The sequence below is a fragment of the Capra hircus genome, chromosome 13, assembly GCF_001704415.2.
Source record: "Capra hircus breed San Clemente chromosome 13, ASM170441v1, whole genome shotgun sequence".
Lineage (NCBI taxonomy): Eukaryota > Metazoa > Chordata > Mammalia > Artiodactyla > Bovidae > Capra > Capra hircus.
The window spans coordinates 24,487,834-24,513,241 of NC_030820.1; the positions used below are offsets into that span (position 1 = coordinate 24,487,834).

Here is a 25,408-nt window from a genome sequence, read left to right on the forward strand (position 1 = left end):
GAACTTTGTCAAAATGCTTGGCGTTAAAAATGGGCCCTATTTTGGGGGAGTCCCTTTTGGAAAGTCCTGAATTCTGGAGCTGCACTCTAGCCTGAGCACCCTTGAAGGTGTCAGACTCACAGGGGAGCCTGAGGGTGGGCTCCCTTGCTGGGGTCCCACCTCCAACTGCCCTGCAGAAGGAGTCTGTCCCAGGCATGAGGGAGAATGCTCTGTCTCGGGCTTCCAATGCCCCTCACCCTTTCTCCTGTAGAGAAAGCAGGGTGTGAGAGGAAACCCAAACAGATTTCTACTTCAATCCCTGCCCCCAGGCCCAACCCCCAGCACATCTACACGCCCACACACCACACACACACCCCTCCCGAGGTTGCGATTGTTTCTCCTGTGACACTAGACTCTGACCGGCCAGACCATTCATCTGTGTTTGGCTCAGTTGTTCTAACAAGCTTAGGTGTCGAAATCCAGCATTTTCCCATGGCTTTACAATTCGGTCCTACAGATCTGTCCCCTTGCAGGAAACCGGGGCGGTGGTGGTGGGGTCCTTCCTTGGGTTTGTTTTTCTCACCGTGTAAAGAAATCAGAAAGGTTAAGGCTTCATTAGGAAGCCCTGAGTAGGAAGGAAAGATGAGAATCAAACTGCTCACATTGTAGAGTCATAAACCCGGATTTGTGTGTGTGCAGTGCTGGCTGCAGAAATGAAGACGGGGGTCAGACCTCTTGGATGGATCAGCAAGGAGAATCAACAAAAGAGCAGACATGCTTCTGGCAGCATGTTTTCATGTATATTCTTTAGGAGGGCTCTCTCCAAATGGATAGGGAAGCCTCTGACGAGGCAGATACCAGGGAAGACAAAGTATTTGCTGTATTCATTTGTGCCACAGTCAACATTTGAACTGTGAAAACACTTGTGTATGTGTGAGTGTGTGTGTGTGTGTGTGTGTGTGTGTGTGTGTGTGTGTGTGTGTATGTATGGCCGTGCAGCAGATGAGATCAAAGTTCCCCAACCAAGGATCGAATCTGTGTCCCCTGCAGTGAAAGCATGGAGTCTTAACCACTGGACCGCAAGGGAAGTCCCAAAGGCACAAGCATTTTTTAAAAGACAATGTTGAGATGTAAAACAACCCACTCTCAGCTTTATCCAACTACCACCTCTTGCCTAGACTTGACTGCTGCTGCTGCTGCTAAGTTGCTTCAGTCGTGTCCGACTCTGTGCGACCCCATAGACGGCAGCCCATGAGGCTCCCCCGTCCCTGGGATTCTCAGGCAAGAACACTGCAGTGGGTTGCTATTTCCTTCTCCAATGCATGAAAGTGAAAAGTGAAAGGGAAGTCGCTCAGTCGTGTCCGACTCTTAGTGACCCCATGGACTGCAGCTCCTCCGTCCATGGGATTTTCCAGGCAAGAGTGCAGGAATGGGGTGCCATTGCCTTCTCCGGCCTAGACTTGACAGGAGTAGTTAAATCCTGGAACGTGATACGGTCTCGCCTCAGCTGTTCTATCTGTGAACGGAAGTGGCTCTTCTTTGCCTGAGTCTGCCCTGAGGAAAAGTGAAGTAACAGTAACAGTGAAGTAATGCCTCACAGTATTCGAGGTGGAGGCTCAAAATGACTCTTCATCAAGGAGACCTTGTTACCGAGCTGCGTGACAGTCACCATTCAGTGTGTCAGTCCTAGGTGCTCATTCTCGCAGCCACAGAAACAGTGTACCAGGACCTCTCTGCCCTTGTCCGATACCTGGGTCTTTCCCCATCTGACTGTTTATGGCCGTGAAAGCTTTATCTTCTAATCTGGTTGTGTGGCACCTGCCTTCCAGATAGTCCTATAGACGTGCATTTAGTTTGCAAATGAGCTGGTCTTTGGTGCTCTGGATTTTCTGTTGTTTCTGTGATAAATGGGTCCCGAGTGGTAATTTTGTATTCAGGCTAGCAGGCTCTTCTTTCCCTGGCTGTGAGGTGTTGGGTAAGGGAGGGCAGTGGTGGTGGTCGGAATTGCGGGGGGGAGCGTTGGTATGAGAGTGGGGAGCCAATCCCCTGTGCTGGGGTGGCGGGCCTCTGTTGTTGGTGAGAGCCTCTCGGGGCTTTGTGCTGGAGCGGGAAGAAGCAGCTTCTGAAGTTTTGTCTCAGGAGTGGTAGCGGGCGAGGGGAGCAGACTCCACCTATGAAGAGGATGGGCGGGGCTGGTGGAGGTTGGGGGTGCAACATCAGCTTGGTTACCTGTAACCGGGGCCTTGAGAAGAGTCTGGGGGCATTTGACCGCCGGGGAGAGCTGCAAGGCCTGCTGCCATGCGTGTTGCGTGGAAAGGACATTTGCCTGAGTTAAGCCATGGGAAAAATCTAAATTTAGACACCTTAGTTCTTTCCAGCAGCTGAGCCAAGACACAGTAGACAAAATGGTTTGGCCTTTGAAAAATCAAGTTTTTGACCTACAAGGATCCAGTTTCACAGAAGAACGCAGCTCCCTGACCCTGTGTGTGTGGAGAAAGAGAAAAAATGGACACACACAGGATCACTGCAGCGTCTGGGATCCACACCACAGCCTTCAGCCCGTTGAGTTATCACAGAGGATTCAGAGAGGGAGAGGTGACAAATGACAAAGGAATGGGGCTGTTATTGAAGAGAACGCTGCCAGTGATGTGTTTGTTGTCTGGGAGGATAAGAAGGATTGCCCTGGAGAGGATTCAGACATCATTTCAACAGTCTAGAAAGAGCCACACAAGGAGAAAAAGGCTTTAAAGCAAAATATTCATTGACCCAGTTGGACAAGTCGCTGTGACAAAACACTGGCCTGTGTTACCAATTAGGTAGGTGGGCTGTTGCTGGTTTAAGTCTGGATGATTATGTAAAAAAATAATTTTATAAAGTATAGTTGATTTACAGTGTTGTGTTAGTTTCGGGTGTACAGCAAACCGATTCAGCTGAACATACACAGATATTCATTCTTTTCTCAGATTTTCTCTCATACAGGATTTTACAGAATATTGAGTAGAGTTCCCTGTGCTGTTCAGTAGATCCTTGTTGGTTTTCTGTTTTATGCAGTGATATATATATGTTAATCCCAGGCTCCTGATTTATCTCTCCTCCCCACATTTCCCCTTTAGTAACCATAAGTTGTTTTTTTTTTCAATACCTGTGCATCTGTTTCTGATTTGTAAATAAGTTTATTTGTGTCATTTTTAAAAATTAGATGCCACATGTGAGTGATATTGCATCATGTTTGTCTTACTCTCTCTGACTTAATTCACTTGGTGTGCTAATCTCCAGGTCCATCCGTGTTGCTGCAGATGGCATTATTTTGTTCTTTTTTATGGCTGAGTAATATTCCAGTGTGCGTGTGCGTGTGCGTGTGTGTGTATCTTAATCTCTCTCTATGTATATATACACACACATTTTCTTTATCCATTCATCTCTTGATGGACGTTTAGATTATTTCCATGTCTTGGCTATTGTGAATTGTGCTGCAGTAAACAATGGGGTGCATGTATCTTTTTGAATTATGATTTTCTCTGGATTATCTGTCTTAAAGAGTAACTACTTGTGGGATTCCCAGTGTAAGGGGTTTGGGGAAGTGGGAGTTCTTCTTGGAATGTCCTTAAAAATAAAATACAGTCTTTTAAGGAGGCACTTGTAACTTTATTGTGGACAGGGGTCAAGCTCCCCTCACATGCTGAGTGCTCCCGAGGGGAAGGCTCCTCTCTCTGTGTCTTGGCGCTTTTTGAGCTGAAGTCACCCAGTCAGCCTCCCTGCGTCTGCGTCCCACATGCTGCTGATACATGTGCGTGCCCGGGCCTCATGCAGAGCCTGGCACACTCACCCACCCTCCATCTTTCCCTCTTTCCCACTCTCCATCCTTCCTCCTCTCCCCCCTCTCTCTGTGTATGTAAATGTCCTGAAGATTAGCATCTATTTATATATTTTCTGCTTGGACTTCCCTGGTAATTCACTGGGACTTCCCCTGTGGTGGTCCAGTGGTTAAGCTTCCACGCTTCCCATGCACGGGGCAGGGGTTCGATTCCCAACTGGGGAACTAAGATCCACTTGCCTCATGGCCAAAAAAAAAAAAAAAAATTCACTGCCACCCCTGTTTGTTGGTGACTGTCTGCATGAAGGTGGCTTTGAACTGAAAAAGTGCAAAATATTTGGCCATTTGAGGGAGAAAAAAAGACTTGAAAGACTTGGGTCATTCAGCTGTGCTGAGCCCTTGTGGGAAGTCCCGTTAACCCTGGTGACTCAGCTGGTAAAGAATCTGCCTGCAATATGGGAGACCTGGGTTTGATCCTTGGGTTGGGAAGATCCCCTGGAGAAGGGAATGGCTAACCACTCCAGTATTCTGGCAGGGAGAATTCCATGGACAGAGGAGCCTGGCGGGCTACAGTTCATGAGGGTCGCAAAGAGTCAGGCACAACTTTAGCTCACTCACTCCACTGTTTTATCCACTGCAGCAGGGTCTGAATGGCGCCTTTAATGTCTTACAAAAGGGCCTCCGGACGCCAGAAGGCCAGGACGGGCTTCCCCTTCTGCCACTTCCTTCTGCCGCTACTGGCTCCTCTTGACTCTCAAAAGGCACTGGAACCTCTTTATACCTAGTTTTCCAAAGATAAATTAACTGTCTCCCATGTGTGTCTGGCAGACCAACCACTAAGCGTTTAGTCTTTTAGGTTTGAGGGGCTCTTTCTTTCTGAGAAGCATTGTTCCTGACTGGCCTTACCCAACTGAGTGGGATTATGTTTACAATTCTGTGAAGAGCCTCTAGCATTTTTCATTATGAAAATAACTTTTGAAGATGTATTGGGGAGTAGGTTTTGGAGGAGCATTTAAGGTTGTGCAGGGGAACCATAGATTTCATGGTTGATGTACCCTGTCCGTGCGTGCGTGGGTGCCCAGTCACTCAGCTGTGTCTGACTCTTTGCGACCCCCTGGACTGTAGCCCACCAGGCACTGCTGTCCATGGGATTCTCCAGGCAAGAATGCTAGAGTGGGTTGCCATTCCCTTCTCCAGGGGATCTTTGCAACCCAGGGATCAAACCCGTGTCTCCTGCGTTTCCTGCATTGGCAGGCAGATTCTTTACCCCTTGAGCTACCTGGGAAGCCACTCTGTCCATTAGACACCTCAAATCCACAGACGTGCAGGGTGGTTTTTCTTTCTCTGCTCTGAGGCAAGCAGGCTGCGTAAAACATATAAAGGTCAGAAGAGTGTTAGGCTGCTTGAAATTCAGTCATTAACTATTTTGATGCTATTTTCGAGGTGTGGAGAGGGACAAGAGAGATGCCTTTTAAAAGCACCTGCCTGGTGGCTTAGACAGTAAAGAATCTGCCAGCAATGGAGGAGACCTGGGTTTGATCCCTGGGTCAGGGAATGGGAACCTACTCCAGTGTTCTTCCCTGGAGAATTCCATGAACGGAGGAGCCTGCGGGCAAAAGGAAAAGAAAATATTAAAACATCTTTTGTAACTGACAACACTGACTTTCATCCTTGTGTTAGTTCACACTCCTTAATCCCACAGCAGCATGGCCTGTCCCATATCCAGCCTTCCTCTAACTTGCTTTCCTAAGCTCTTGTCTTCATCCCAAGACAGTATCTGAACAAAGACTCTTCTTTCCTGAAGCAGTTCAGTAGACAGTGAAGAAACACTGGCCATCCCCCCATCACTGTCTGTCTGTTGTCTTAAGGTCTTGCAACCCTCTTTCTGTGAAGGTCCTTCTTTCTCTTTCCTCTCGCTTAGCCTCTGCTTGCTGAATAAAGAGATTGAGTATCCATTTTGGACTGGGTGCTGTGCTATGCAGTGGTCATAACTCAGCAAGCAAGATGGACAAATTTTCCCTCTTGTTAGCAGGGATTAAAGCATTAAATACGGACTTCCCAGGTGGTCCAGTGGTTAAGACTCTGCTTCCAATCTAGGGGGGTTCGATCCCTGTCCGTGAATCCCACATGCCATGTGACAAAAGATAAAGACAGTGAGTGTTTAAAAGAAGGAATGTCAAATGAGGGGACTGACATCTGTGAGGGGGCTCGAGGGTCGGGGAGCTCTGAATCAGTCGAGCCAGAGAGGAAATCAAAGACCTCTAAAATGTATCTTTACAGGAGAGGAAGGAGAAAGCAGTACAATTTTGAAAGAAAAGGGTAAAAGATACTTTCTCTTCTTTTCTTTTTTGGTTGCACTCCACAGCTTATAGGATTTTAGTTCCTGGACCAGGGATGGAACCCAGGCCCTTTGGTGAGATAGGGGCATCTTAACTACTGGATCACGAGAGAATTCCCCCCAGATGCTGTATTTTTAATACAGAACATTGGAGGCTACATTGTGTTCAGTTTCCAAGTCTGTGCAGCTTAGAAAACTTGTATTCGTTTTCCAGACACTTCGTTTCTTTCTCAGATAACACTACTTTTGATCATTGTGCTGCTCAACAACAATGTCCCCTGAGAGTAGATGACAGGAATCCTATCCTCCCCCCAAATCTGCCAGTGTGCTGAGATCATGTGACTAGCTGTCACTGGGGGTGAAGTGTAGAGTGTCGAGTAGAAATTTGTCGGCTTTGATTACAATGAGACTGAGTTATTTATAACTTTATGTTTGTCGTCTTCTCCATAAATATGATGAAATGCGTTTTCATCAAGCATCCATTAAGAGCCAAGAATTCATGTAGCTGGTGGGAACATAAAGATTAATAAAGATGATTTGTGTCCTCAAGGATCTTCAGTCTGGTGGCAGAGACTCCTATCTATAGAACCGATGGAATAAATCTTCTGAGGAGAACATGAGTAAGACATTAGAGGAACCCAGAGGATGAAAAAGTTCTCCCCAGGTGAAGGAACTTGGAAGGACTTCAGAGAGAAGGAGGTATTTGAATTGATCTTAAAAAGAATCATAGCCTGTTAATGCAGCTAGCCAGGCGTTTTTAAAGAGTTGAATTATTTTTGTAGTTAAGGCTTAATATGAGTAATAATGCTTTAAAGAGAGAAAAAGCACCAGTTGAACAAATCTGTTTTCTTTTCATCTAGGTGTCACACTTGGCACGTATTAGTCTGGAAACAACTTCATGTTTTGCTCACGCTGCAGGGTTTGCCTGACGCACAATAAACAGAGCCTGAAATTTGGGTGTGGGTTGAATTTTCATAAATCAAATTGCTTTTCCAATTATCTTACATTTAATTAAAGAGATGGTGTACTTTCTGGTTACCCTGTAATTGGCAGTGGTAGCTATCTCTTTAACTCTGTTTTCTTACCCTAAAGCTCCCTACTCCAGCACTTAATCATCAGTGTCCTGACACTGACAATAAGTTACTAGGGGGTGATGCTGTTCAAAAACAAACAAACAAACAAACTGTCAGTGAACAGGAAAGGATTCTGGTGCAAATCTTTTGCTCCCTAGTTCTTTAGGGTAGAAAGGTTGGTTTTCTTATATTGGATTTTCATAAAACTGGGTGAACTAATAGTCCCCCGTATCCAGAATATCAACAACCTGTTATATTTGAAATTCCTCTTTAAAATGAGGTGTACTATGCTTTCTCCTTGCGCCTTAATTGACTTGCTAACCTCCTGGTAAGATTTATCCATTTTAAACATGATTGCTTTAAACAGTCATCAAGAAGCATAGAGCAAATTGTGTTCTGGGAGCAACACGAAAGCTAATATTTGGATCTGACCAGCCACTCACTCAGCTTATCGCATTGAAGGTAGAAGGAGTGGGGTTGGTTTTCTCCCAAAGGAATGTTGCTTTGGGACAGAGTCATTGGTCTCTGTTCAGTACAGTCCGCCACCAGACAATGGGTGTGATTCTGTGATAATGTTCAAACAGTGCAGATACTTATCAAGGGGCACTTTCAGAAATAGCGAAGTATCAAATGATCCCCCTCACCATGCTATGTAAAATCCTAAATAAACCTCAATTCTGTGGTTTTGAAGAGGGCCCTCGTCTCTTGTCAACATGTCACCATCTGCCGTAGGCGCATGCTCAAATCCGCGCAGATATGGAAGGGTCTCCTCCACCACAGGAGAGAGCAGTGGGTCATGGAACCAGAACCCAAACCAGGATGCTGAGTTCTGGGGTCAACCCAAGTCACTGATATGGTCTGTTTCCCTCACTTTCTCTAAGATTTTTTTTTTTTTGATGTGGGCCGTTTTTAAAGTCTTTATTGAATTTGTTACAATATTACTTCTGTTTTATGTTTTGGTTTTTTGGCCTTGCGGCACATGGGATCTTAACTTCCTGGTTAGGGACTGAACCCACACACCCTGCATTAGAAGGTGAAGCCTTAACCACTAGACCGCCGGGGAAGTCCCCCTGTTGCCCTAGCTTTAGAAGGACGGTGTTGGCAGTGGAAAATGCTCAATATGTTCTTTGATTTCTAAAGGAGAGCAATCAATTTTCTTCCTCTCTGTTGGTAAATCTTTCACGTTTTGAACGATGATCCTGGACCAATACCCAGGATTGTCAGTTGATGTGAAGAGGAAGTTTGGTCCCAGAGCACCATCACTTACAGCGTCGTGACACTCTCATGAATTCTGTCCTAGGCAGCTCACACTCATCCCCTCAACTGGTTCTCAGGATGTTCCTCTTTTGGCTATAGTGGGGTATTAGATAAAAAACTTATAGAGCATCCCTCCATCGTTGTAAAGGCAATTCATGCACACACTCTGTTGGAATAGAGTATGCTGTCATTAAATTACATGAAATATGACATCTTTTTTTAAAAAATCTTTTTACCAATTAGCTAGCATGAAAAATAAAGGTGATGGGGTAAGCTACTACATGGTGGTTAAGTGAAGCTTAGATTTCTTCTTTTTGATGATACTTAAGAGTAGCCCTGGCCTCCTCCCTGTGCCCATCCCCCCTGCCATTTCCACCGTAAAGTAATATTTCTTTGAACTACAAACCACAACACATAGTTCTCTGTTCTGCTGAAAGAAAATGGGTGCAATTGCCAGATTTCCCTGAGAATTATAGGGTTTTCAAGTCATTGTGGAGAAAATTGCTGAGGTTCAGTGTCTATGGAAAAAGCATGCTCTTAATTTGCCTGTAATTTTTCTTTTAATTGGTACTTTGGTCCCACTTTCAAAGCACTCTTGAAGCGTTCTTTTCCAATTTGGCATTAGCATTATTTTTTAAAACGCCATTTCATTTTAGGATTATTTTCTATTTTGATTGACACAAGACATTCTGAAGGGGAAAATATTAACACATTTTGGGGTAAGGAACTCAGATAAATTGAGCTTTATAATCACTTCCCTAGGAATGCAGTTTAGTGGTTATAGATACTGGAAAGACCTCACAGTATAACCAACAAGCTGTCAGAAACTTGGTTGAGATTCTAGACCATAAAGTGCTAATTTCAGTTCTTACAATAGCCATTTCACTAGTGAACACTGGCCTTTTACTAAGAAAGTAGGGAATAGGGAAATGATATTATACATACACAAGCCTTTGAAAAAACTTCCTCCTTGCGCATACCTCATTCTAAAGATACATATTTTTCTTTGCCCCATTCCCCACCCCCCAACCTCTTCACTTGAAAATCTTTTCATTCAAAATAGTACCTGGCCCCATACAAGATAAAAAGGCACTCATGGTCAGGTTCATGCAGACTCACTCTATTTTAGGGTAATTCCAAGAAGCCCAAAGAGACCAAAGTCCATGGAAATGCTCAGAAGAACGAGAAATCTTGTGGGTGGGGCTCTAGGCTGGGGAGGCAACCTGGCATTTCTCTACCTCCATTGTGTGTCTCTGGCAATGACTTTAGAAGGTCCCTCGGGCCTCCTCTACCCTTCTCACCACACAGTCAGGGTTCCATTCCTGTAACAGATGGCAATGTGTTTAGGCAGTAAAATTAGAAAAGTGGGAGCAATCAGGAAAATCACAAGTCAGGGTTGACAGGGATGCTCACTGTAGACCCCGGTTAGTGATGGAGGCTCAACCAGGAAGCAAGAGGGCTCTGATCCAGCCTCATTCTAACGCGATTTGTTACCTTGGTCTTAATTTCTTAGGTTTCGATAATCTCATCTATTGGAAAAAATGTTTGAGTTGCATAGATCATGAAATGACATCGAGGTTTCTTTCAGCTGTAAGAATCCTTAGAGAGGGACCATTGAGAAGAGTATAAATTCCTGAACTCATATTCTCGGGAGCCCTACCAACCACTCTGTCATTGTTGAAAATAAAATATCAAGGTTGCCTGTCACATTCTAGGCAAATTGACTGTACATACACACATTTTAGCCATCTTCTAGTCAAATTCAGATGGCTGTGAAAATACTAACAAATTTATTTCATAGTTTTCTTTGAAAATTTTCGCTTATTTCTTTCAAGGTAACCATTAACAGCCATCCTGAAATTTTAGCAGCAGTCTGTTTTCACATATTGTTTAATGATCCTTATGAAGTAAATCTTAATGAAAGGTTTTTTTTCTTCTTATGAGTTACTTGCCTGGAGAAAAAAATTCTTGACTTTCTTTTTCATCTAAATGAATGCTAGAATAAAGTGTCCTTTGAAAAGTCTTAATGAAAAGAGCCAATATGGGAATATCTTCTACCCCAATTCTTTCTCTGCAATCTGGGCTCTGAGAATGAGGTCTCTGATTGTGGGAGGAATGTCAGGGGACTTCCACTGTGTAAAAGTCCACACCCTTCTGCCCCTTAGACAGCTGGCTTGTTGACGATTATGAAGAGTAGCCTTTAGGAAGAAAAAAGCATTAATAAGTGTTTCATTTTCTATGGGTTATTTTAGCCACACTAAATACATGAGAGAGAGAAGCTGACATTTTCCATGTGAGACAACTCTTTCCTGTCGCCAGCTCAGGGGAGAGAGTAAGAATTATGTTTAGAAACTGATAAAGTTCCCTATGGTTACAATCAGGAGATCAAACTCTTATTAACTTCTGCAAAACAGGAACGTTTGAAAAATAAACATTAAATTAAGTATTACCCTCTTCTTCGTTCCCCTTTCTCTAGAGATATTCTTAAAGAGTCTATGCTAGGCGTTGACAGATTTCTTTGAAGCAAAATATACCCTTGTTACTTTCGTGTCATGATTCTTTTTTCCCCAGTTCCCCCTTTTGGAGTACATGAAGCAAATGACATGGCAATCTCTCTCACATCTAGCTCACTATGCCAGCCCAGTGCAGCTGCTGCTGCTGCTAAGTCACTTCAGTCGTGTCCAACTCTGTGCAACCCCATAGACAGCAGCCCACCAGGCTCCCCCGTCCCTGGGATTCTCCAGGCGAGAACACTGGAGTAGGTTGCCATTTCCTTCTCCAGTGCATAAAAGTGAAAAGTGAAAGTGAAGTCGCTCAGTCGTGTCTGACTCCTAGCGACCCCGTGGACTGCAGCCTACCAGGCTCCTCCGTCCATGGGATTTTCCAGGCAAGAGTCCTGGAGTGGGGTGCCATTGCCTTCTCCATCCCAACCCAGTGAGGATCCCACAGAAAGACCTTTTGCTTATTTTTATATGCAACTATCCCACACCACATCCTTAATTAGAATCCCAGGTTATCTTTGAGAAGGACCTGGGGCATCCCTTCCCTATCTCAATTTAAGAACATGAATAATACTCCCGACATAAGCATTGAAGATCTGGATCCCAACTACAGCAGACATTTAGTGCCACAAATTTTCCAGTGCAGAAATAGGTAACTTAAACAAGGAAACATGAAAACAATAGAAATCTCATAAATCATAAGGTCATGTTTTCTGTTCCACATCCTACCAGTCATTCTAACAGTACACATATATATGAACTGATTTTATGTAAATTACAAGAAACGTGAACGAGGGGGAAGATCTGAGTCCGATATTGTGCTTATTTTCAAATTGGTTCAATAGTAGTGGGTAATTTGGGGGAATAATGAACATGTTCTAAGACTTGATGATAAGAAAATTCAAATATTGCTTAGTTTAAGAAACTTGGACATAGATTTAACAAAGAGATACCCAAATCAGATGACAGTGTTTACAAAGTGTTCACACTGTGTTAAATAGTTGTACTTCGTTGGTATTAAGAGGATTTGTCTGTTTTTATTCTAACAACAAGTTGTTGAAACTGAGCATTCTGTAAAAATAAGTCTTGGAGACCAGTGGCAATGTGATGTAGAGGCTGAATAAACAGTCTGTTTCTGAGTGGAAGCAGTGGCCTAATGTTGCATATTGCTTTAGTTAAAGAGCATCTTTGCAGAGTGATCATGTATTAGTATTACTTTGAAGCACAGGCAAGATTAGACTTGAGGTCTTGAAGTCTTAACTCCCCAGTGAATAAGAATTGTACACCTGTAAAATTCTCATTTCAAGGAAGCCCATTTTGCAGGTGGTTAATAAGTGTAACCTGTTTTTAAAGGTGAAACTGTACTTCTGTTTAGCAGTTAATCATAATAATTATGATTAATTGCTAATAAAACATCACAATTTAGAGAGGATATCTAAGTGTTAGCTGGCTATATTTTCCAACAGAAGCTAGTGATCAGAAATTTTAGAATTCTTAAATCTACAAAAAGTAGAAAAAGAATATCCTATAGCTGAATAGCCCTTGCTTTTTCCCTGCAAGTCTTGTTTTACATACTTAGGACATTTTCACAATGGTTGCTTCTTGTTATTCTCAGACGTTATGTTCCAAAAAGTTGCTACAGACACTGAATTAGAGAATTCTGGATTTATTCATGAAAAATATTGAATTTTCTAGGGGGTTAGGTTCCAGTGAGCCTCTAGTCCCAACATGCTTGTCAACCAGTTAACACAGAGCCTTGTTGTATATGTGTTCTGTCTAAAAAAAAAAAACTGTATGTAGTATTTATTGTTGGTTCATGAATCAACGTTGAACGCATGGCCACTGGCAATGTAGTTGGTGCCTGAAGGAAGCTTATCTAAGACAGATTTTGTCCATAAAGCACATCACAGCCATCCTGTACTCAGGAATACTAGGTAGCACTTCAGCACAGTTGGGATGCATTTTATTTTATTGTTATTTTTAAATTTTTTATTATTATTTGTTTATTTTGGCATGGCTTGTGGAATCTTAGTTCTGCCACCAAGGATTGAAGCCAGACCCTTGGCAGTGAAAGCGTGGAGTCCTAACCGTTGGACCACCAGGGAATTCCCTTGGGGGCCATTTTAAACAATGAAATCACACACACATACACACAGTCTCTCGCACACACACACACACAATTGTGGCATTACATAGCCTGCAGAAAAGGACACTTTTTTTTTCCTAACAGTCTGAGCCGAAACAAGAAGACTGAGTGTAGCCTTGTTGGACTTCAAACGGGGCTGTGTTCTGCCTGCAAGTCAGATTGTCTCCTGCTCTGGAACGTCAGCTTCCCAGCTGGCTCAGTGGTAAAGAATCCTGTCAATGCAGGAAGCATAGGAGATGAGGGATGGATCCCTGGGTTGGGAAGATCCCCTGGAGGAGGAAATGGCAACCCACTCTAGTGTTTTTGCCTGGAAAATCTCATGGACAGAGGAGCCTGGCGGGCTATAGTCCATGGGGTTGCAAAGAGTCGGACACGACAGAGCACACACACTGTGCGTGTCACAAATGACAGCAGAAGTTCTGGGAGGATTGTGTGGGAGCTACAGATATTGGAGCAGGTAGGCGAGTTTTAAGTACAAAATCTGTGAATCATAAGAATTGATTGTATGTAGTGGAACGTATACAGTGGTTTTTAGTATCTTCTTTTCCCATTAAGCTTTTACTTGAGATGTAAGGTAATGAAGTACATTTTAAATATCTTAAAATTTTAGTGATCAATTATGCCTCAATTAATTTTTTTTTTTTTTTGAGCAGGAAAAAAAAAGTTCCAGTGAAATTGATGTTCCTGGCTTGGTTGACTTTAGCGTCAGTATAGCTGCTTTTTCTTTCCTTTTATTATTTATTTTTTTTATTTATCTGTGGCTGCACTGGGTCTTTATTGCGGCACATGGACTTTCTCCAGCCACAGCTTGCGGGCTACTCTAATCGGGGCACAGGCTTCTCATTGTGGTGGCTTCTCTTGTTGCAGAGCAGGGGCTCTAGAGCTCCAGGGCTTCAGTATTTGCCGCATACAGGCTTAACTGCCCCATGGCATGTGGGATCAGGGATTGAACCCATGTCCCTTGCATTGGCAGGCAGATTCTTTACCACTGGAACCACCAGGGAAGTCCAGTCAGTGTATTTGGCTCCTGATAGAACTTTCCAAAGTAGAGTTTACTGGCCATTATGGCAGTGGGCTTCCCAGCCATCACATCTACTTTCTTGGCTTCCTTGATAAGTATTCTTTTCTCACCTGCGCTTCCAGACTCTGCCCTCCAGTGAACTTGGCAGTGTTGTCCTGATCACCGGAGGAGAGGCAGGCTGCTGCCCTAGTCCCGACCATTTCTCTTTGTGCCAAGGCCTGCACAGAATGTGGAAGAAAAGTTAGATGTAATTCAGAAATTCAACAGCTTGAATACTGTTGTTTTGGCCCTTATTTAGCAGAACTGTCATTGAATTGAGCTGCAAAGTCATTGGAATCAGTGCTGTTTCATTCCAGATCATTTTACAGGCTGTTGTTCTAAGAATAGTACAAACAACCTGAGATGCCATGTGCTGATCCCCCATCTTCTCCATGTCATTAAACAGAACCCAGATACACAAAGAGAGTTATGTGACATTTCAGCTTTGATGTCCTCTGAGTAAGGAAGATCTTTTCAGAAATGTGTAAGACAAAATAACTTACAATTCCATCTAGTTCTGCCTACCATGAGAGCATCCTTTTCTGTTCCTGTGGTAGCTACTAAATCCTGTGGAATTCTGGGTGGGAGTTTTTAAAAAACTTTCAAATCAACAGTCAGATGTTTTATCCTCTTAGAAGCCCATTGCTAGTTTTGTAGATTGGAGAGTCTCGCTTTGTTCAAACCAAGTCTTAGCTCCAACCTGATTAAAAGGTGGCAGCTTATCAAATCCAGCCTGTGCCAGTTACTCAGCCTGGATTTGTCACTTGCAGAGCACGGCTTTTTAGCTGAATTTCCTTCCAATAATTCAGGTGTTTCTGAGGCAGGCGCTGGAGTGGCTCCCACACACCGTGGACCCAGAAGGACTGTGGCTGGCGGTCCGTCTAGAGGGAGCCTCAGAGGTGAAGTGGGGGTGGCTGCTGAAGAGGAAGACAGGAGCCTGCGTTAGACTAGAGCCAGCACTACCACCAGGCCTGCAGGCCAGGGTGCCCTCCACCCCTCCAAGGCGTGCTGGCTTTTCTTTGTGATGCCTGTGGATGGCAACTGTATGGTTTCTGCCTTTTGTCCTATGGAGGCCCTGTCTTGGCAGCTCGAGGGGGAGTCACGGGTGAGATGCTTTAAAGCGTGGTGATGCTGTGCATCTCTTAGGCTTTGTGTGCAAACAGCAGGGAAAAGTAAGCCTGGTGAGTCAGTGGAGAAGGGTCTCATGCGCCGGGGAGAAGCCCGTTCAAGCCCCAGCGGGGGTGGAAAGGGTCAACGCAACCACTCACTTCTGGCAAATCTTCATGTTTGAAGGACTGTCTACCGGAAGATGGATTGGAGTCACTGGGGGGTGGGGGGGCGGCCTATGTGTAGACCTCTGGCCGTTGTGCATGCGCTGCGGGGAGAGGCAGTGTTTGCAAAGATAAGGAACGTGTTTTGAAGTTATAGAGGCCAGGTTTTCAGCATGCATGTGGCTGTGTGACCTGGACAAACCTGTTTAATCCCACTGACCTGCATCTGTAAAACATCTGAAAAGAGTATAAAGCTTGCAGAGCTGTGTGGATGAGAGAGAATTGAGTCAAAGCCTCGGGCAGGTTGCAGCCATGTAGTGGGCTTTGGATAAGCTGCCTCCTCCTTAGACTTGAGTCTCATTCATTCATTCTCTCCGTGTTTGGGTGCTGAGTCGGGTACAGCTGTTCTGCTGGGCTCTGGAAACACGAAAGGAATCAGAGAAACAGGGTAACCTGGTGCTTATGGGCTAATGGGGACAGGCAACAAATAGGTAGTTAAACTCTTGAGTTTTGTGATGAAAGAAGTTGGTGACTTCTTTCATGTGAGAGCACATAGGAGGGTCTCCTAACCCATACTTTGGAGCTAAGAGACTTTCCACGATTACAAAGCATCTCCACCAAGCTGCAGAAGAGGAGTTAGCCGGGCAAGCAGGGGGAGGACTGGGCTTCCTAGTGCATGGACCAGCATCTGCAGAAACCTGCTGGGAGAAGAGAGCATTGTTCCTTTTTTCTTTTTCTTGCTTTCTTTCTTTTTTTGGCTGCTCCAGGTCTTAGTTGAGACATGAAGGATCTTTTCCTTATTTGGAACATGTAGGATCCAGTTCCCTGACCAGGGATTGAATCTTGGCCCCCTGCATTGGGAATGAGGAGTCTTTTTTTTTTAATTTTGTTCATTTTTGGTTGTGCTGGGTCTTCGTTAGTGCTTGGGCTTTTCTCTAGTTTTGGGGAATGGGAGCTACTCTCTAGATGCCATGAAGGGTGGGCTTCTCACTGTGGTTGCTTCCCTTGTTGCAGAGCACAGGCTTTAGGGTGCAGGGGCTTCAGTATTGTGGCACACGGGCTTAGTTGCTCTGAAGCATGTGAGATCTTCCTGGACCAGGGATCAAACCCATGACCCCTGCATTGGCAAGTGGATTCTTTACCACTGAGCCACCAGGGAAGGCCAGGGGTGAGGAGTCTTAACCACTGGACCACCAGGGGAGTCTCAGAGCTTTGGTCTTTAGTGGAATGGAACTAAGGTCAAGCACGTGGGCACAGGTATAACAGGGTGGGTTGGAAAGGGTAGAGAGAGGACAAGCAGAGCTAGGAGGCCATGTCCAAGAGTCCAGATTTTATGTTGAGGGAAGTAGACAGCCACTGAAATTTGCTTTTAGAAAGGCCACTGGCTGCAGGGTGGAGACGGGATGGGGTCTGGATGAGGGATGCTGTTAAAAGACAGCGGGCTGGTGCAGAAGGTGTACGGGTCAAGAGGAGCCTCTGATTTGGGGTCGAGGGAGTGTCACGGAGGATGAAGAGAAGCGCATGGATTCAGGGTGTCGGAAGCAGCTGAAATTGACAGGTCTCTGTGAATGAAGGAGAGGGCAGGGGGAGCAGGAGGGGACAACGGTGGCTCTTGAGTTTCTAGAGTGGGTGATAGTGTCTTTCTCAAGAGGAAAGGGAAGTTTGAGAGCTCAAGGTAGAGGAGGCCTTTGACTGCAGTGCTTGGGATTATAGAGGACGTTCAAGGGGTGGTGTTCACTGGGGAGTTAAACAGCAGAGGTTAAAGCTCAGAAGAGATGTGTGAGCTGGAGGGACAGATCTGTGGCTCACTGACATGTATCTGTATGTGTTACCTATATCCATAGGGCATTTCAAGCCAAGGGAGTGGATGGGGTGACCAAGGGGAGTGGGCATCACCAGATGAGGGCAGAGGACAACCCTGCACACAGTGGCTCCCAGCCAGAAAAGTTGCATACTCTCTTGGAGACGTCTTTGCATTTTACCAATTTTGATTAATGAAAACAATCAAGGGTAAACAGGTTAGGAAATTTTCTATATCTTTTATTAACTAATTATACAAGACTATATTTTAATAACGTAGATTTTGAGAGAAGTTTATTAGGAAGATGGTGAGGAGGACTTAATAGAGACAAAATATTCTAAGAAAGTAAGGGAGATTATTTACATAGATCAAGGCCCATTGCTGATGGGCTTTGCAACAAAACATTGTTCTCTAGGGGATTATGAAATTTCTCCCTCCAGGTGTATGATTTAAGCTCTCCTAACCATACATCAGGAAGCTTCCATAAGCCTCTTATCCTTATCCATCAGAGGGCAGACCGTATGAAAACCATAATCACAGAAAACTAACCAAACTGATCACATGGACCACAGCCTTGTTAAACTCAGTGAAACTATGAGCCATGCCATGTAGGGCCACCCAAGACGGATGGGTCACGGTGCACAGTTTTGACAAAACGTGGTCCACTGGAGAAGGGAATGGCAATCCACTTCAGTATTCTTGCCTTGAGAACCTCATGAACGGTATAAAAAGGCAAAAAGATAGGAAACTGAAAGATGAACTCTCCAGGTCAGTAGGTGCCAAATATGCTACTGGAGATCAGTGGAGAAATAACTCCAGAAAGAATGAAGAGACAGAGCCAAAGCAAAAACAACACCCAGTTGTGGATATGACTGGTGATGGAAGTAAAGTCCGATGCTATAAAGAGCAGTATTGCATAGGAACCTGGAATGTCAGGTCCATGAAGCAAGGCAAATTAGAAGTGGTCAAATAGGAGACTGCAAGAATGAACATCAACATTTTAGGAATCAGTGAACTAAAATGGTCTGGAATGGGTGAATTTAACTCAGATATTATATCTACTACTGTGGGCAAGAATCCCTTAGAAGAAATGGAGTAGTCATCCTAGTCAATGAAAGAGTCTGAAATGCAGTACTTGGATGCAGTCTCAAAAACGACAGAATGATCTCTGTTCTTTTCCAAGGCAAACCATTCAGTATCACAGTAATCCATGTTTATTCCCTGACCAGTAATGCTGAAGAAGCTGAAGTTGAATGCTTCTATGAAGACCTACAAGAACTTTTAGAACTAACACTTCCAAAAGATGTCTTTTTCATTATAGGGGCCTGGAATGGAAAAGTAGGCAGTCAAGAGATACCTGGAATAACAGGCAAATTTGGCTTTAAAGTACAAAATGAAGCAGGTCAAAGGCTAACAGAGCCTTTGTCAAGAGAACACACTAGTCAGCAAACAGCATCTTCAAACAACACAAGAGAAGATTCTACACATGGATATCACCAAATGGTCAATACTGAAATCAGATTGATTATATTCCTTGCAGCCAAAGATGGAGAAGCTCTATACAGTCAGCAAAAACAAGACCAGGAGCTGACTGTGGCTCAGATCATGAACTCTTTATTGCCAAATTCAGACTTAAACTGAAGAAAGTGGGGAAAACCATTAGACCATCCAGGTTTGACCTGAATCAAATCCCTTACGATTATATAGTGGAAGTGACAAATAGATTCAAGGGATTAGATCTGATAGAGTGCCTGAAGAACTATGGATGGAGATTCATGACATTGTATAGGAGGCAGTGAACAAGACCATCCCCAAGAAAAAAAAAATGCAAAAAGGCGAAATGGCTATTTGAGGAGGCCTTACAAGTAGCTGAGAGAAGAAGAAAAGCAAAAGGCAAAGGAGAAAAGGAAAGGTATACCCATCTGAATGCAGAGTTCCAAGGAACAGCAAGGAGAGATAAGAAAGCCTTCCCCAGTGATCAGTGCAAAGAAATAGAGGAAAACAGTAGAATGGGAAAGACTAGAGATGTCTTCAAGAAAATTAGAGATACCAAGGGAACATTTCAATGCAAAGATGGGCTCAATAAAGGACAGAAATGGTATAGACCTAAGGGAAGCAGAAGATATTAAGAAGAGGTGGCAAGAATACACAAAAGAGCTATACAAAAAAGATCTTCATGATCCAGATAACCACGATGGTGTGATCACTCACCTAGAGCCAAACATCCTGGAATGCAAAGTCAAGTGGACTTTAGGAAACATCACTACAAATAAAGCTAGTATAGGTGATGGAATTCCAGATGAGCTATTTCAAATCCTAAAAGATGATGCTTTGAAAGTGCTACACTCAATATGCCAGCAAATCTGGAAAACTCAGCAGTGGCCACAGGACTGGAAAGGTCAGTTTTCATTCCAATCCCAAAGAAAGGCAATGCCAAAGAATGTTCAGACTACCGCACAATTGCACTCATCTCACTGGCAAAGTAATGCTCAAAGTTCTCCAAATCAGGCTTCTACAGTACGTGAACCATGAACTTCTAAATGTTCAAGCTGGATTTAGGAAAGGCAGAGGAACCAGAGATCAAATTGCCAACATCCACTGGATCATTGAAAAAGCAAGAGAATTCCAGAAAAATGTCTACTTCTGTTTTATTGACTATGCCAAAGCCTTTAACTGTGTGGACCACAACAAACTGGAAAATTCTTCAAGCGATAGGAATACCAGACCACTGACCTGCCCCCTGAGAAATCTGTATGCAGGTCAAGAAGCAACAGTTAGAACTGGACATGAAACAAGATTGGTTCCAAATTGGGAAAGGAGTACGTAAAGGCTGTATATTGTCATCCTGCTTATCTAACTTATATGTAGAGTACATCATGCGAAATGCCGGGCTGGATCAAGCACAAGCTGGGATCAAGATTGCCAGGAGAAATATCAATAACCTCAGATAAGCAGATGACACCAATCTTATGCAGAAAGCGAAGAAGAACTAAAGAGCCTTGATGAAAGTAAAAGAGGAGAGTGAAAAAGTTGGCTTAAAGCTCAAAATTCAGAAAACTAAGATTGTGGCATCCAGTCCCATCACTTCATGGCAAATAGATGGGGAAACAGTGGAAACAGTGAGAGTCTATATTTTTAGGGGCTCCGAAATCACTGCAGATGGTGACTGCAGCCATGAAATTAAAAGACATTTGCTCCTTGGAAGAAAAGCTATGACCAACCTAGACAGCATGTTAAAAAGCTTTACTTTGCCAACAAACGTCCACCTGGTCAAAACTATGGTTTTTCCAGTAGTCATGTATGGATGTGAGAGTTGGATTATAAAGAAAGCTGAGTGCCGAAGAATTGATGCTCTTGAACTGTGGTGTTGGAGAAGACCCTTGAGAGTCCCTTGGACTGCAAGGAGATCCAACCAGTCGATCCTAAGGAAATCAGTCCAGAATATTCATTGGAAGGACTGATGTTGAAGCTGAAACTCCAATACTTTGGTCACCTGATGTGAAGAACTGGCTCATTGGAAAAGACCCTGATGCTGGGAGGGATTGGGGGCAGGAGGAGAAGGGGACGACAGAGGATGAGATGGTTGGATGGCATCACTCACTCGATGGACATGAGTTTGAGTAAGCTCTAGGAGTTAGTGATGGACCGGGAAGCCTGGTGTGTTGCAGTCCATGGGGTTGCAAAGAGTCGGACACGACTGAGCAATTGAACTGAACTGAACTGACCTTGCCTCGGACTTCCCAGGTAGCTCAGCTGGTAAAGAACCTGCCTGCCAGTGCAGAAGACATTAGAGACTCAGGTTCAATCCTTGGGTTGGGAAAATCTCCTGGAGGAGGGCATGGCAGCCCACTCCAGTGTTCTTGCCTGCAAAGAATCCCATGGAGAGAGGAGCCTGGCAGGCTATTGTCCATGGGGTCGCAAAGAGTCAGCCATGACTGAGCGACTAAGCACAGCACAGTCGCATCCATGCCTCACTGACATGTTTACCTTTGCAAATAAAATTGAACACAAAGAGTTCAGTTCTTTTGGTAAAAGCAGTTGGTTTTAATTGTATAATATAAATGTTCCCTTCAGTAGCATAAAGGATATTTAAATGGAAATCCTTGAAGCTCTTCAGGTTTGCAGGAAGATTGTGAGGCTCTGTGTGTGCTAAGTCACATCAGTCGTGTCTGACTCTTTGGTGGGACTGTAGCCCGCCAGGCTCCTGTGTCTGTGGGACTGTCCAGGCAAGAATACTGGAGTGTTGCCATTCCCTCCTCCAGCGGATCTTCCCAACCCAGGGATCAAACCCGAGACATGTCCCCTGCATTGGCAGGCGGGTTCTTCACCACTAGCACCACTTGCAGAAAGAGTAGTAGCATCAGAATAAACTCGGGGGATGCCTGGCGTTGGTTTTGCTATCAGTCTTAGGGCGTCTGTTCTACTCTCAGTCTTGTGGCGATTTCCTGTTTGGCTAGTAGCCAAGATAAGTTCTCCATGTATACAAGAAAGAAGACTCCTTACCCTTCGCTGCTGTCCATTTTTAAAAGTCTGTGCTGTGGTCCAGGTCAGGAAAGACTTAGAAAACCATCCAAAATGCACATTGGGAGAAATGATGTTCTGTCTTTGGGAAACTTACTCTGATCTTATTATCTCTAAATTGCATTTCTATTTGAGGCACTTTATTTAAAGTAGTTTCTGTAGAGGAAATGGGCACAGAGTTAATGACCTGGAGCTTACGGAAAGCTGAGAATATAGGATGAATACGTGTCCAATACACACTTTAATTTCTTAGCCAGGTGCCTCAGACCAGAAAGGGCCGCCAGTGCCTCAGGTTATGAGTTAGTGTCACCATGATGTCCAGGGGCTTAACATCTTGCTAGTTTACAGTGAGTGTGTCTGTTCTATAATTAGAGGTTAATAAACTGGTTTATTTATGTGTGAGGTTCTAGTGACTAAGAGATCACGCAGACTCCTTCTTGAGCCTTAGCGAATTGCTGCGTCCCTCCCATGGAATCCTAAGTTGTTGTAGGCAGCTTCTTGGTTTTCTCTAAAGTACTCCCAGGTGGGGGCAGTTCCCAAATTACATCTGTTAGAGCAAAATTTTGAAATAATACGAGCTTTTCCTGAAAGTGTTTTTCTTGAAAGTCATGCCCAGTGTCTGCCTGTCAGGTAAACACAGGACTTGCCTCTTGACCTTACCCACACTCTCTGTATCTACTCACAACACATCCTTTCTGTCCTGACTCATCCTGTCCGGTGTAGTATGCATTTCAGAGGCAGTGGCTCTAAACCCAAGACTCAGTGTTGTTAGGGAGCGCATCAATACGTTTTGTGGGGTGGCATCAATGCTAGTTAATTTTTTTTAAATTCTAGGTTAAAAAAAAGTTGGGGGTGGGAAATATATATATATATAAATACTCCCTTATAAACCTACCCCAGGAAGTAATCCTTGTTCACATTTTTGTTCATAATTTTTAGTGTTCTGTCAATGCATAGATATTTTTAAACAAAAGTAGCATCTTCTGGTACACTCTAATCCTTTAAATTTGTCAACATTTCACAAGCATGTTCTCAAGTCATGAAAATAAGGAATATAAATTAACTTCATCCACATCCTCTTCAGACTGGAAATCCATCCTGCTTCAGCTCTCCCATCCCTTTGCTGCTGTTTAGCAAACCCCGTCCTTAAGAGGTTGTCTTTAAACAGTAAATGTAAAATTACCTTGTCATAGCACTCTTAGAAATAATTAGAATTCTTCTTACTTATACCAAGATGTCATGTTAACTATGTGAAGGGCAAGTAGAGTCCATTATTTATTGTATTCAGTTTTAGAAAAATCCCAGCTGGATATGTAGCATGTCATCTCTGATAGCATCTCCATCGGAAAGCATTGATGAGTCACATAATTTACAGAGTATCTCAGAATCTATAGGAAAACTACACCGCATCACCTCTACCTTCAAGGACTTACTCCTATAGGTGAATGAGCTCCTGGTTTCCTTCCCTCCCATATGGCTTTGGCAGAACAGGAGCCAGTGTTGCTCCAGGCTCAGTCGCACGTAGGTAATGTCAGTCACCAATGCCAGCTCAAGTCACAAGGTATATTTCAGAAAGTCAGAATCGGAGCAAAGCACCACAGCGTAAGTCCACTAATTCCAACAGCCTGATGTTTCTTGTGAAAATGAATTTAGGTATTATCACTGCCATGCTTTACAACGTCATGCTAGATAGAAATTTGCCTCCATCAAGTGACCACTCATCTTGTTGTTTTCAAATGAAAAAGAGATTGAAGACGGCTTATTGTGAAGATTGCTTACTGTGGAAGTAGAAGAGCTGAGATAGTTGAGTTCGCTGAGGTTGAACTCAAATTAATGGGGATGATTTGGGCTAGGACCAAGTAGGTATAGGGATGTATACTTCCTTCTTGTCTTTTTTTTTTTTTAATGTATTTATTTGGCCATATCAGGTCTTTCCAGGCTCCTCCGTCCATGGGATTTTCCAGGCAAGAGTACTGGAGTGGGGTGCCATTGCCTTCTCTGTTAGTTATGGCACATGGGCTTAATTGCCCCATGGCACGTGGGATTTAGTTCCCTCTCTGGGGACTGAACCCAGGTTCCCTGCATTGGAAGGTGGATTCTTAACCATTGGACAACCAGGGAAGTCCCTCTACTGGTCTTTGTAACTGTGTTTTGTAGGTGGTTCCAAAAAAAGAAAAAGATTTGCTGGGTCTGTTACATACCATAAAGGTAAGCGTCATTTCAAAGTCCTCTGGCGTTAATGGCATCTGACTCAGACATAACTGTCTTTAACACATCATTTGTAAAACCTACCATGCTACTCAAAGGGACGTACTGCCATTTAACTGGGAAATACAAATGAGTAAGGAGTATGTGGAAATTTTATCTAGAAAATGAAGTCTTTGTGAAAAGGGATGAAGGCTGTTTGGAAAAGAGTGTATAAGAAAGAAATTATAAGTAAAGGTTCATGAATCCTGCATATTAAATATAAATAGCTATTAAATTATTTACTGTATTATAATTGAAAGGAGTAATTAAACTAGAGCCTATGATGAAGAATCTGGAATTTATGTGAAAACCTACAAAACTTAAATGTAACAAATTGAAAATAGAAAGAAATTTCACTAACTCCAGTTGAAAGAGTTTCTTGCTGCTTCTTTTTGCAGTATAGGGGGAAAAGTTATGTGGTACATGTGTTATTATGGAAGAAAACTGAAAATGTTACTGCTCATGGACAAGAAAAAGTGAGACATAGTGAAAGAGCTCAATTTCATCTGTTGGTTGGAACTGTAATGTTCTAAGAAAGGTCTTGGTCATTTGATTCTCCATGTTTAATGTTTTGACTTTTTTAAAAACTAACTTGAAAATTCACTGTGTCCAGGGCTCAGGGAACTCATCTTGTGGAAGAAATGATTCATTAAAATAAATGAACCTGTGGGCTCTTGACCATTTTTAACATGATGGAGGATAGGTTTGAAGGAGTTGATATTCTTCTGTGCTCAGATTATCGGTGACATTCTCTAGAAAAGGAGTGCGAAAGTCTTTCACATGGAACCACTGAAATTGACACTGAGATGTGTCAAAATAGGTGAATATCTGCAGTTTCATGTAGTTCATGCTAACAGATTCTAAATGGGCCTAAGATCATACCTTGAGTGAATTGAAAAGGAAGGAAGTTCTATGTTTTAAGGATAAAACATTTGCAAAAATGTAACAGAAATTGAGAGAAGCAAAATAGTTTTGCTTTGCTTGAATTTCTGGAATAATCTGGAGTACAAAAGGTGGACTTCGGGTGATTAAACAGTGTGTCAGTGTACGTTCATCAGCTGTAGCAAACGTACCTCTCTGGTGGGGTACTATACAGTGATCATATACGGTAAAATCAAATAGGAAGGTGTTGGACTTCGCCGTTAATTTGAAATTTGCCTAGATTCGTTGAAAATTATCTTTTCTTTATCTGTAAACAAATGATTTAAATTAAAAAATACTAATTTAATTGTAATTCTTCAACCTAGGAGAGAGAGTTTTCTATTTAAGAAACAAATAGTTATCAGATACATGAGAAAAAATTTTTTTTATATTTAAGTAGTATAATCTCAGCACATAAAAGGCCAGTATTTCTTAATCAGATGTGTTGATGGCTTATTTCAAATCAATATTTTTTACTT

The 25,408-nt window shown here is 43.3% G+C and overlaps 1 protein-coding gene across 14 annotated transcripts in view; it reads left to right on the forward strand.

Moving 5' to 3' along the window:
* KIAA1217 (KIAA1217 ortholog) overlaps window positions 1-25,408 on the forward strand; it is a 532,385-nt gene that overhangs the window by 236,833 nt on the left and 270,144 nt on the right. The window lies entirely within an intron of this gene.